Source organism: Dipodomys merriami, unplaced genomic scaffold (genome assembly GCF_024711535.1).
Source record: "Dipodomys merriami isolate MVZ:Mamm:240054 unplaced genomic scaffold, mDipMer1.0.p SCAF_265, whole genome shotgun sequence".
Classification (NCBI taxonomy): domain Eukaryota; kingdom Metazoa; phylum Chordata; class Mammalia; order Rodentia; family Heteromyidae; genus Dipodomys; species Dipodomys merriami.
The window spans coordinates 565,893-577,727 of NW_027204104.1; the positions used below are offsets into that span (position 1 = coordinate 565,893).

The 11,835-nt window shown below is 43.2% G+C and overlaps 1 long non-coding RNA gene across 1 annotated transcript; it reads right to left on the minus strand.

Moving 5' to 3' along the window:
- Positions 1–458: 458 nt before the first annotated feature.
- On the minus strand, positions 459–10,888 carry LOC138837175 (uncharacterized). The gene is made up of 3 exons (XR_011375215.1): positions 10,803–10,888; positions 9,627–9,711; positions 459–547 (listed from the first exon to the last, which is right to left on the minus strand). It is a non-coding gene; the product is annotated as an uncharacterized lncRNA (long non-coding RNA).
- Positions 10,889–11,835: the final 947 nt, after the last annotated feature.

The following is an 11,835-nucleotide window of genomic DNA, read 5'->3' on the forward strand; positions in this document are numbered from 1 at the left end:
GCAAGATGTATGCCCATACCTGTCTTCTGGTTGGTAAGCAAGGTGATGTCCCTAAACACAGTGGTAAAGACTCAAATCCTAAGGAAATAATATAAGGTATTCCTTCCTCACCTGCATGAGTAGGGTCTGCATGATCCCATGGTGGCGGAAAATACGTGCTGTCATTTGTATACGCCACCGGACCTTGGTCTAGCTAATCCACTAATTTTAACAATGGTGGGTGAGGGACATAGGCCCAATATGCATGTTCACTGCAGATGTATTCACAAGCAGTGCAATCACGGCCAAAACAGATATTCAGGTATTCTAGGGGTTTTTGTACTGACCAGGGTGGCTTTGGTCTTGTGTCAACACCTTATTCTGACCCCATGTTGGTGGGGTCAAGCTGGTTTTCTTAAGATAAGGATGATGGCTTCCTCGGGACTTAAAGCTTAGGTCTGCGAATCTGCGTACTAGATCTTCTTCCTCAGGGTTGTGTTGTGTTGTTTTTGCTTCTCTGGAGGTCGGATGAGTCAAAAAGGGACCCAGATGTTGCCAGTGGATCCATCTGGAATGATAGAAACACTGTTTTCCCTTATGGGGCATTAGTCTTAGTCTTCATTGATTAAATTTTTTAAACCATATGGGAATAGATAGTGAGGTGGTGCTAGAGGGATAAAATGCTTTTCAGCTTTAGTGAAAGGATCACTTTGAGTGAAATTTTAAAAATTTAAATAAGGTGAAGGCAAAAGTTTCCCTTGGGGATTCCCCTTTTTCGTTTTTTTTTTTTTTTTTATAATTGAAGCTTAAATGTTTTATGGGTGTGTAAACAGTTGGCATTAGTCTACACAGGTTGATTAAAGAAGTTTTCCTAGGGACTAACTTTAGTAAACTCCCTTAATATTTTTCTGGTTGTACACTGGCTTTTATAATATGGTGTGGGGTAGTTTGTCAAGGTGACAACTTTTTACTAATTACATTTTATTCCAAACTAGAGTTTAGGCATAATTTTTTAACTTTTAATAGCTGTATGGACCCTGTTGGGGGGCTATAGCAGCATAGCCTGTTTAGTACTTTGGTTTGTAAAAGATTTAAATAGTCTAGGATGTTTAAAGGTAAAATCCATAAGAAGTTCCACTTGTAGGTGTTCAGTGGCAGTTTTGTAATTGACAAACAAGTTATAAAAGCAGAACTAACAGTTAGTGATTACAAATTGCATTAAGGCAAATAGGGTGGTTAAGTCCAAACAACTGCCTGTAGACATCCTGGTATCTAGGCTGGAGATGGGGGCATTGCACCCAGCTTCAAGGCCTGGAGGTGGGACAACTCTTACCTTGAAATCCTAGGAAAACATTACCTCCCCAAATGGGCGAAAGCATTGTTTAGCTCCTCAAATAGCCTAGGTGGGACAGGCCATCATTTGGCATACAGATGTTTAGTGTAGCTCCTGGTGCTTAACTCTCTACTTAAGCCCTTATCTTTGAAAATTTAACATTTGGTCTAAATCCTGATATAAATGATCTTTTTAGTAATTATCAGACCACAATTTTGTTTTATTTTGGTGTTTATACCAATGTTTCTCTGCTTACCTGGGACTTATTTGTCTCAGTTAAATTTGAATTTTCTCCTTCCTTGTTCTAATTAATACCCTATCTGTTTACTTTTGATCTGGCCCTAACAATTTCATATTTTATTCTTAAACAAATTTATTTGGTTAGTGTCAGCCTAGAATTTACTGCCAATTAGGGTCTTAAGCACATACAGAGCAGTTTGGATTGAAGCTATTCCCCACATTTCACAACCTCAGCCTTTTACAGCCAACTATTACAAATGGTTGACAAGTTCTTGCCCAGTTATGCATGCTTATAAACTAGCTTGCCATGACCTCCAGCTCTGATCAATTTTAGAAGAGCCAAACATTATTGCCAAAGTCCCAGCAGTGCCTCTTTCTATGTTAGGGTAAATGCAACCTTGACATTTCCCTTGGTCACTGGACTTGAACTTAGTGCCTGAGTGCTGTTTTTCAGCTTTCCAGTGCAAGGATTGCGCTTTGCCACTTCGGACTCCAAAGCAACTCTGCCCACTTTTTTGGCACTCTGCTGGCTAGTTAGAGATGATAATCTTTCTCTGCCTGGACTGGCTTTGAACTGCAGTTTGTAGATTGCTCACCTTTGGTCCTCAGCTCCACCAACATCTGGGCCCCCTCTCATTTCTGGAGTTCCCTCCATACAACTGGCCTCTCCCTCTCTCCACCCAGACCCACCAGAACTCCTATCTACCTCACTTCCTTTTCTCTCAGATACTTCTGCTACCAGGATGGTGATGGAGGTCATGTGCTCCCTCTTGGGGGAAATATGGCTCCTCTAATAAACCTTGTAATAATCTTTCTCCTTTGCCTGCCTGCCTCTGCATGGTCCCATAGGATGGATGTGTCTGATCCTCTTTCATTGGTGGCTCCATACTGGGATAGGTTCCCCAGTGCATTTGCTCCCCCTGCACCTCAGAAGGGATTTCCACCAGCTTCCCTGGGACCTATTCTGAGATCCTTCACTCCAGTCACCAGAGGACCATCAAGGTAACTTCCTCCTGACTGAGCGCTCTACCAGCCCATCCAGCCCCACTAATTAATTCCCACTCCAGGGTAAGTGACAAGTTTGTCCGAGGTCGGGGTTTCTGATTCCAATATCAGTGGTAAGGCCACCTGAGCCTTTCTGGGCTAACTGAGCCCCACCCTCACCATCTGACCAAAAACTTGGCCAAGTGCTAGAATTAGCCACTAGGGGCCTACCATGGCCCAAGGACCCACCTTGGACCAACATAAGGACAGTCTCCACTGGTGGGGCCACCACCTATTCAGGAGCCAACCTGCACTGTAGAGGACACTCTACTGTAGGCAAATGGCTTCAGGTCACTTACCATGGGAAGCACACTAAATTTCTTTACATTAAGGCCACCTGGCCTTGGAGGGCTGTTGGTTCCCAATCAGTTAAATTTGGCCCCAGATTTAAAACTCCACTTCTGAGAGTGCTTGAGCAAGTAGCTCTCTCTCTCTCTCCCCCTCCCCTTAAACTCTCCCTCTTGCCAAAATTACCTGCTTGTAACCTCTTTCACAAGTATTTCATATGCTAAACGCGTTGGTTAAGCCCTGGAAGAATGTAACCAGTAATTGCTTGTTTCTACTCATTAGATAGAAAATGGGTGAGTTTAAGTCTAAACTCACCGAAATAAAGGCCAACAAGTTTGGATATTACCAAAAGTGTATTAATCTTCTCTCTAGCATTGAGCAAGTAGTGGATGTGCCAAATTGGCATCTTGGTACTTCAGCTTGGTACTACCCCTTCCCCCTCCCCTGTCCTGTGGTGCCATTATGCTAGGCCAAGTGTATGTTCCTATTGCCTCCTGTTCACTAGGTTTCTTGTTGGCAAAGTTTTGTATTTTAAACTGACCACATGGTTCCTTCATAATTAGAAAAGTAGTTCCACTAAAATTTCAAAACTTTAGAAGTCTATTTTAAAATCTAAGCATGCTCTATAATCTGTGCACAAACATGTCTGTCTGTGTCTTATTTGACTATATGTAAGTGATTATGGTTTCAAGGTTACTCTGCCTACTAAAAATCTTTGTCAATGGAAGCTGTGAATTAATCTAAATTGCTTTAAAACTTTGTGACCTGATTAAGCCAAAGAAAAAACAGGCAGTTTTAAAAGACCTTGGAAAAGGACTTAAAAAAGACAATGTCCTTTACAAAGTAAATGAAATTGGTAACTAAGTTGGCTGTGAATTATGTCATTCCTATGTCCATCTATGCTGAGTTAACTATTGTACACTGACCATGGCTAGTAAACTAAAGCTAAGGGTTTCATTCTCTGTTTTCTCCCCTGTGTGCCGATCAACTTCAATTAAGATCAAGGGAGCAGAGTGACTATGCCCAGGCACAGCTGCCTAAACCAGTGGCACCAGCCTGCAAAAGCCAATGTAAACCAGGTCTCTAACCAGTATATGTAGAAATATTGCAGGTTACCAACAGGAGGTGCAACAGTCCATACATGCTGGGAGATGCCACAGTCTCTCTCAGACTCTGGCCTTGCTTCATCTCACATGACCAAAAGCCTGTTAATTAAGGGTAAAACACAAGCCACATTAGATATTTGGTTCTGTAAATGTTAATCGCCAGAAGTTAGACCATACAGGGTGTATGAGCAAAGGATAGAAATTGATTTCTATACTATTTTACAATTGGAGGTAAATTCCTAAAGGTAACTCAGACTGCAGAAAAAAAATATGACCACTCTTTCTATTCACTGCCCACAGGACAGCCTACAGGCAAAGAATATACAGCCCAGTGTTTCAATGATGCATTTAAATGCAAATTAACATAACTTCACAAAAAGGATTTAAAATGACATCCCCCTTGTAAAAATTTGAGAAGTTGTGGGGAGTGGCTGGCCTCCCAGACAAGTTTAAAAGATAAAATTTTCCTAAAGGTTTATTTCAAAGTAAAAAAAAAAAAAAAAAAAAAAAAGGATTATTCAGGTTTGCCCCTAAAGTTTTTTGTAACAGTTGCCGGAAGGCCCACAGTAAAAGATAGGACAAGTTTGTCAAATGTAATTTAATAAGTAAAACCATGCTTATAAAACTACTTCCAATGACCATCTTTGTTGCTTTTAATTGGAGTAAAAGTGACTGTTTGTAAAAAAAAAAAAAAAAACAAAACTCATTGATCTGTCGTTTGAAGCCAGTCCAGGCACAGGCAGACTAAAGTCCCTGTGAGATTGTCATCTCTAATCTGCCAACAGAGTGCTCAAAGCTGAGTTGTTTTGGAGTTTAAAGTGGCCAAGTGCTAGTCCTGAGCTGGAGAGCTGAGGGACAGCACTCAAACCCTGAGTTCAAGTCCAGCGACTGACCAAGGAAAGTGCCAAAGATGTATTTATCCCAACATAAGAAAGGCACTCCAGGGACCCTGACAATGTTAAAACATTCAGAGGCAATTACAAACAAATGTTTGGATGACAAAAGTGGTATCAGGTCCTGAGTTACTTGAGCTTTGTCTTCCAAAAAATTGATCAAGCCAGAAGGTCATGGAAAGATAAGTTTTTAAACATTCCTATCACCCATGTTGGTGTAACTGGGCAAAACTTTCCAGAGATCTGTGATAGTGGGTAGTAAAAGCTAAGATTGTAGAATGTAAATCCCAAAACCCCTGTATCTGCTCAAAGTCCTAATTGGCAGTAACTTTTGAGCTGGTTAAATTCATCTGTTGAAAAGCTTGTAAAGCTGAGATTATGTTCCTATTGAGATCTGTCTAAAGGCCTACATAGGTAGGCATTCCTCTGCCAGACAGAAAATGCTTTTATAAACCAGGGTGTTAAACAGGCTATGCTGCTGTAGCCCAAGAAAAGGCCTGTACATTTGTTATAGGTTAAATGTTGTCTATAAGCCACTTTAAACAGGCTACCCAGAGGCAGTGGGCTGTACTTAGAGTGCCAATCAGTCTCAGGTTAAAAGCATCTACTGGGCTTTCTTTTAAAAATCTCTGACAAGTAATTGTTAGTCAATTGTTAACAAGTTATAGGTAACCTCCATCTCATTGATCTCCTTGTTGCTTTAACTGGAAATAAAAAGAGCTTTTGTAAGAAAGTTCAAAGCCATCTTGGGCACAAAAAAAATCCTTCTAAAACTCCATCTCCCTACTAATCAGCACAGAACCAGGACTATCCAGCCAAAGGCTGAAAGTGGCATTGTGACTCTAAGTAGTAGAGCATTAGCCTGGAACAGAAGGACTCAGGGACAGTGCCCAGGCCTTGAGTCCAAACCGTAAATGCCAACCGGGACAAGCTATCCCAGCAATGGATGTTGAGACAATGGCCAGGACAAAGTCAGTCCTGACCATGGAAAACCATGGAAAAGAATAAGAGATGATACCCTAAATGGAGTCACTTTATGCTTTATGCATTGTTTCTGGCAAAACTGGAGCTTCAGCTTCCACCCCCACTACAAAGGCAGAGGAGGGGTCCCGCAGAGCAGTGAGGACCTCATAGATGAAGTCCTTCAGGGGAGGGGGCCTCACAGAAGAGGCTGCAAAAGGGAGTATACCTCACTGGGAGGCCGCAGAAGTGAGGGTGCCTCGTGGGGAAGGGCACAGAAGTGAGGGTGCCTTGTGGGGGAGGCCGCAAAAGAGGGGAGGGTCTCACAGGGGAGACTGCAGAGGAGGGGAAACTGCAAAAGCAGTACACAGAGGAGGAGTTTAAACTTAAACTCATCCATACTTTTACCTTCAGTTGCAAGGGAGAGGGAAAGAGGGAGAGGGAAAGAGGGAGAGGTAGAGAGGAAGAGAGGGAGAGAGGGAGAGAGAGAGAGCCAGAGCTATCTGCCCAAGCACTCGCAGAAGTGGAGTTTTAAATTTGGGGCAAAATTTGATTGAAGGGGCTCAGAAGCCCTCCAAGGCCCAGGTGGCCTTAATGTAAAGAAATTTAGTGTCCTTCCCATGGTAACGGACCTGATGCCATGGGCCTATATTAGAGTGTTCTCCACAGTACAGGTTGGCTCCTAAAGGGGGTGGTGGCCCTGCCAGTGGAGAATGTCTTCATGTTTGTCCATTTGCATTCCTTGGGCCATGGAGGAGGGGTCCTTGGGCCAAGGTAGGCCCCTGGCACTTGGCCAAGGTTTGGCTCTGATGAGGGGAAGGGGGGCTCGGTAAGTCACAGAGGCCCAGGTACCCTTACCACTGAGATATCAGAATCAGAAACGCAGACCTCAGATAAACTTTTCACTTACCCTGAAGTGGGACTTAATTAGCAGTGTTGGATGGGCTGGTAGAGCGCTCAGTCAGGAGAAAGTTACCTTGGTGGTCCTCTGGTGACTGGCGTATAGGATCTCAGGATAGGTCCCAGGGAAGCTGGTTGAACCTCCTTCCGAAGTGGAGGGAGGATCAAACCCACTGGGGAGCCTATCCCCACAGGGGCGACCAATGTAAGAGGATTAGACAAAAATCCATGCAAGGGGACCATGCAGAAGCAGGAAGGCAAAGGAGAAAGATTATTACAAGGTTTATTAGAGAAGCGATATTTCCCCCAAGAGGGAGCACATGACCTCCATCACTATCCTGGTAGCAGGAGGATCTGAGGGAAAAGGAAGTGAGGTAGATGGGAGTCCAGGTGGGTCTGGGCAGAGAGAGGGAGGGGCCAGTTGTATGGAGGGAACTCCAGAAATGGGAGGGGACCCAGGTGTAGGTGCTCATACTTCGAGCTCATGACTCTACCTGATTCTGGGGCCTGGATGAGTTGCCTTGATCTCTTCTAAGTCACTTTACCGCATGAGGCTTTTCTGAACTCATACATCACTGCAAATTGCTAACATTCCTCCCTAGCACATCACTCAATATATTTTTTCCATCATATATTTAAACATATTTATGTGTATACATTCCCTACCCTCCCCCAACCCCACACACAAAGGCATAGACCTTCGAAACAAAGCTTTTCTTTTTTTCCTTGCTACAGTGTCTAGAACCTAATAAACTCAATAGATACAAAAGGGTGAGTTGGGTACTAGTGTCACACCTGTAATGCTAGCTATTCAGGAAACTGAGATCTAGAATCACTTTTTCCATTTATTTCCCATTTTCATTAAAATTTAAGCGTTAAAGGAACTTTTAAAGAGAATCAAGACTTCCTTTTTTCTGGAGGTTTCCTTCACTCCCTTTCACCTAGTCCAGCTCAACCTATGTCCCCCTGGGAGCTTTGGCATCCCAGAAAATCCACAGTCCCTCAGACCCCAGTTAAATTCAGACAGAATCCAGCATTGCCTTTAGTCATGTGGTGGGCAGAGCAGAAAGCATACACCACGTGTGCTACCCAACACCTCAAATCCACACCTGTGCCACTTCCATACTCCCAGCCACATGAGCAGAATTGTGTCACCATCGCTTGCACTGGCATAGGCTTCCATGGTCATCAGGACAGATGTCCTGAGAGTTATTTCATCTGCATAAGGTGACATTTCTTGGGTCCAGGTATATTGCTGATCTGGGAAATCACTGGCATTGGAGCAAGCCAGGGCTGCTGCAACCGCATTGTAGGATGCATCTCTCTGCAGCAAAACCTGAGGCCCTTCCTTCCTAGACACAATGGAGATCCTAGAAAATTCCCTGCTTGTCCCTAGATGAGTCCATGAATATATCCACAGCCCTCATCTGTCAGAAATGAACAAAGAGTACAGAATTGTTCAAGTCATTTTCCTTCTTCACAGAAGGGTGCACTATCATCCTGGCCCCCCAGAGCGAGGCAGCACACCAAATGGGGGGATCCACTTGGTTTTCATCCCAACCTAGGAATGATATTGTCCCTTCTCATGTTGCTAAGGTGTCAGGATCACATCTTTGTAAACAATCGGTTACCAGGGTAATAGGGTCATAGAAGGAAGACAAGTCATTCTAACCATCAGTGGACCATCCCTAGTCAGGAGGCAGTGTACTTTGGGAGGCTATTGCTCAAAAACAAACATCCTTTTTACCTGTTAATGAAACTGCAACTCCACTGCACCTCACCTTTGTCATTACAACAACAACAACAAAAAGAAAAAGAAAAGGGTGTTTTGGACTTTCTTGTCAGGACTGGCTTGAAACCACAATCCTCAGATTTCAACCTTCTGAGTAGTGCCAAGGTTTTTTATGAGACAATTCTCTCAAATTAACCACCAAGAAAGAAGCAAAAAGAAATAAAGAAAAGTCCAGGACTTGAGCTGAGGCTCAACTGGAAGATCATGGACAGCACCCATGCCCTGATTTCAAACCTATGACCAGCACATCATCATCATCATCATCATCATCATCATCATCATCATCATCATCATCATCATCATCATGTGAATAAAAAGACTGTAAGAGCCTATTAAGAATATTAAAATTGAGGGCTGGGAAGTTGGCTCAGTGGTAGAGCTCTTGCCTTGCATGCATGAGGCCCTGGGTTTGATTCCTCAGCACCATATAGCAAAAAAGACAAAAGCCGGAAGTAGCTCTGTGGCTCAAGTGGTCGAGCGCTAGCCTTGAACTGAAGAGCTGAGGGATAGAGCTCAGACCCAGAGTTCAAGCCCCATGACCAACCACAAAAAAAAAGAATATTAAAATTGAGTGAGCCAGGCACTTTTTGGTGGCTGACATGTAATCCCAGTTAGGAGCATGAAATCTCAGGATGGTGGTTAAAAGCCCACCTGGGCAGGAAATTCCATGAGGCTCTAATCTCCAACTAACCAGCAAAAATGCCAGAAGTAGAGCTGTGGTTCAAGTGGTAAAGCAACAGCCTTGAATGAAAAAGCAAAATAACTGTGACCAGGCCCAGATACATAGGGTAGGACTACTAATAATTAATCAATTAAATACAAAACACAAAAAAAAACAGAGTGGAAGATGAGCACAAAAGCCAAGAGAATTGGTGGTTTACACCTGGAGCTCAAGCTACACAAAAGACAGAATTTGAAGATCTGGGTTCCAAGGCATCCCAGGCAGAAAAGTCCCTTAGGAGTTTGTGAGTATGTATCAGGTAGGGGTCTTGAACCCAGGGCTGGAAATAGAAATTCTTTTTTCTTAAAGGTAGCATTCTACCACTTCCTTTCTTTGGGGGATGAAATGGAGATAAGTTTTACCGACTTACCTGCCCGGGCTTTCAACCCCAATCCTCAGATTTCAGTTGCTGATACAGTACTCTTATATTCTATGAGATTTTTATCTTCCATGAACTGCCAAAAAGTAAAAGAAGCCAGAAGTTGATCTGTGTGGCTCAAGCCACAGAGACTGCTTGCTTTGAGGGAAAACGAACAACAAAAACCCTCATACACAGTGGACCTGCCCTGGTTTCAAACCCAGGAAGTGACCAGGCCCTATGTTCAAGCCCTAGGACCACCACCACCAGCAACAAAAGAATGACTCAGGGACAGGGACTAGGCCCTGAATACAAAGCCTAGAAACAGCATTAAAAATAAAAGTAAAACAAATTCAGAGACTGTGGCTAGGCTCCAGAGTTCAAGGTCTAGAACCAGCACCAGGACACACACACACACACACACACACACACACACACACACACACACACACACACACACACACACGAAATGAACAATATAATAAGAAGGCAAAAGAAGAAGAGAGAAGTCAATGAAATATTTTTAAGTAGTGGCTCATGCCTATAATCCTAGCTACTTTGGAAGCTGAAATTTTAGGATTGTGGTTCATAGTCAACCTGGGCAGGAAGCTCCATGACACTAGGTTTTATGTGTGCTAGTCCTGGGGCCTGAACTTGTGCTGTTTTGCACAAGACTAGAACTATTCTACTTCCAAGCTCTTGGTGATTAATTGGAGATGAGAGTCTCAAAAACTTTCCTGCCCTGGCTGGCTTCGAATCACCATCCTCTGATTTTAGAACCTGGCTAATGTCCCTGTCTTCCCATGAGAATCTTTCTTTTTTTTTGGTTGGTCATGGGGCTTGAACTCGGTGTGCACACTGTCCCTAAGCTCTTCAGCTCAAGGCTAGTGCTCTACCACTTGAGCCACAGGGCCACTTCTGGTTTTCTGGTGATTTAGTGGAGATAATTGTCTCATGGACTTTCCTTCCCAGTCTGGCTTTGAACTGCAATCCTCAGATCTCACCCTCCTGAGTAGCTAGGATTACAGGTGTAAGCCACTGGCACTCAGCTTTTTTTTTCTTTTCTTTTTTCTTTTTTGTGGGTTGTGGGGCCTGAACTCCAGCTCTGGATGGTGTCCCTTAGCTCTTCAGCTCAAGGCAAGTACTTTACCACTGAGCCACTTCCCAGCTCCTCCATAAGAAACTTACCCCTTATGAATCACCAAATTTGTTTTACAAAGCCAGATGTTGAAATGTGGCTTAAGTTTTGGAGCCTGCCAGCCTTGCTCAGGACACGGGAGAGAGACTCCAGCACAGTGACCTTGCCCTGATTTCAGGTTTAGGAAGAGTCACAACTCCCTGTGTTCCAGCCCTAGGACCAGAACCAAATAAATAAATAACTCCCACATTTTCACTGTATTTGATGTTGGGGTAATTTGTGAAGGTGAAGGGAAAAAACAAATTGTTTAAATAGGGATACAGCTAGACCTATTGCAACAATGAGATGTACAAGAAATTATTTCAAAAAATGAACTTTACAACTTTTGCCTGGTGGGAGTGGTAGAGAACATTATATAAACAAAGCCATTCATGCAGCTGTTGCTCAAGCTGTTAAAGTATGCTAACCTTGAGAATAAACAATACAAAAAATGCTTCATTCACAATGGCCCTGCCCTGACTTCAAGCCTCAGGAGAGTGGCCATGTCGTGAGTTGAAGCCCTAGCAACAAAAATGAAAATAAATAAATAAATAAAGCCAGAACTTTATCTGTGGCTCAAGCCATAGAGACTGCTAGTCTTGAGAAAGAAAAGGGAAAAACCTCAGACACAGTGGCTCTGCCCTGATTTTATGACTAGCAAAATCTAAGGCCCTATGTTCAAGCCCTAGGACAAGCAATGAAGAAAAAAAAAATACAGCAACAACAAAAACTCAGCAAAAATGCCCAAGTCCTGAGTACAAACCATAAGAGCATCACCTAAAATAAATGCAGAAAGAAAGAAAAATACATAAAGAGCCACAATTTGAACTGTCTTGAGGTGGTAAGCCTACTAGTCTTGAGAAAAAATTAGGAATAATGACCAGGCCTGGAGTTCAAGTACTATAACAAGCTCAAAAAAAAAAAAATCTGTTGAGATCCAAAAGGAGTCTCTCAACATGAAGATAGGCTTGGCTATCTCACTGGAACATCTTGTGGCTGAGTTTACAGAACCACTCTCAGAAATCCGACCCTTTCATCCTGCCT